This window comes from Zerene cesonia, chromosome 15 (genome assembly GCF_012273895.1).
Source record: "Zerene cesonia ecotype Mississippi chromosome 15, Zerene_cesonia_1.1, whole genome shotgun sequence".
In the NCBI taxonomy this organism is placed as follows: Eukaryota; Metazoa; Arthropoda; class Insecta; order Lepidoptera; family Pieridae; genus Zerene; species Zerene cesonia.
The window spans coordinates 8,662-10,759 of NC_052116.1; positions in this window are offsets into that span (position 1 = coordinate 8,662).

Below are 2,098 nucleotides of genomic sequence, written 5' to 3' on the forward strand. Positions count from 1 at the left end.
GCGGGGGCGCGCGCCAGCAGCGGGCGCCGCGTGGTGTGCGCCTCGGGCGGCGCCAGCGGCTCGGCGTGCGCCAGCAGCGGGTCGGCGCGCGCGTCGTAGCGCGGCACGCGCAGGCGCAGGCGCCGCGCCACCTGCGCCATGACGGCGTCGCAGCGCGCGTTGATCTTGAGCGCGGCCACGGCGTCCTTGGGCGTCCACTGCAGGTTGACGATGTAGAGCGCGGGGCGGGCGCTGGGCGCGCGGTGCATGCGCCACAGGCGCGGGTAGCGGCGCAGCACCTTGAGGCTGGAGCCCAGGCACAGCACGACGTCGGCGGCGCCCGCGTGGCGCAGCGCGCCGGCCCAGTTGAGCGGCCAGGCGGCGCGGCCGCGCTCGCCGAAGTGCACGATGGAGTCGCGCAGCTCGCGGCCGCAGTCGTGGCACAGGCGGCGCGTGGCGTGCGCGTGGCGCGCCGTGCGCTCGGTGGTGTCGAAGGCGCGCAGGTAGACGCGGCGGCAGGCGGGGCAGCGCTCGGCGAACATGTCGCCGTGCAGCTCGGCCAGCGCGCGCCGCGGCAGCCCGGCGCGCAGGTGCAGCCCGTCGCAGTTCTGCGACACCACGAACTTGAGCGCGCCGCGCCGCCACAGCGCCGTCAGCGCCATGTGCGTGAACGTGGGCCGCGCGCGGGACACTTCCACTCGACTGGAAACATCGTTCCAATCCAATGAGTGGTAACATTATTCAGCAACATTACGTTTTTAGTATTTTCCAGAGATTCCTCTTGCAGATGATCACACTTAGCACTTTATTTTATTTTTTAAGGTAGAGCAAATGAAGCAGTGAGAGTTAAATATTAGTCCTAGTATTAGATAAAGAAGAAAATGATAATTCAATGCAGTTTTTGTTTTAATACAGCGAGCGGGACACCGAGTCACTCACCCAACAGTCTCGCCGCGCTGCAGACGCGTCCACACGCCGCGCGGCCCGCGGTAGTCGGGGATGTCGGCCGCCGTGCTGATACCCGCACCCGTATACACCTTTATAAAAGTAAACATAGTTTGAGTGAGTAAATTGCCTAAGCAACACATGACATCACCATTTTTTACACGCTTTTTATTAGCTTCACCTGTATGTTTGTTTGTAACCGACTTCTTTGGGCGCGATTTTGACCCACTTTAAACGGCCAGATTTCGTTCAAACTTTGTAGATTTATTGAGGACCGATGACAATACACTAATTTGATAAAATTATTCCAGTTTTCAATTTGCAAAATATGATTTTTGTCAAAGTGTGTTTTTTATTTTTTTTAAACTATTATATTTTATTAACATTGAATATATAAAATTGTTTTGTTGGTGTTTTTGTTATCAAACTCCTTTAAGTTGGCTGGACCGATTTCCATCAAATTTTGAGTGAATATCAGGTAGGTCTAAAAATTGGTAAACATTTATTTTTAATGCCCCCATACGACAAGTACAATGTAGTTAATCACACTTGTACAGTTGCACACTGAAAGTTATTGAAAGCTTTTTCCTTGATTCATGTGCACTTGGTGTTCTTCATCTACTTACTATAAAAAAAATTCCAACAGAATTCTGCTATCCGACATCACATAACTTTGAACATGCCCATTCTGGTCCACTAATATTCATATGTTTCATAACTTAGACAGTTCTTAAAAACAGGTCATTATTGTTGAGGTGTCTCATAAACATTAAATAATTCATGTTGCATCAATTTCTGATGCATTTTTATATTATGTGCAATTGTTGCCATTATCGAAACTAGATGGCGGCACTGTGGCGCCGCGGCTCTGGGAATCGCGGTTGCATTGTCGTTCGTCGGATTGCCTATATTGTTAAAATATTATTGTATAAAAAAAAACCCAATTGGTCTGAAATTAAAATCTTTCTATACTTCCGGCTTTAATTTCGTACCTGAGACGGGGAACTTTTTCCAACTGAGGGCTAGTACTAATAGCTAGTACATGGTCCATCAGCGCCGGATAGATGGCGGAGTTATGTTTTGATAAGCATTGCGGTAGTAATAATCGTATCAGTGCTATCACTCGGGTCTAGAGGAGTAATCTACGTACTGTCAAGGTTTGGCAGTTGAATTT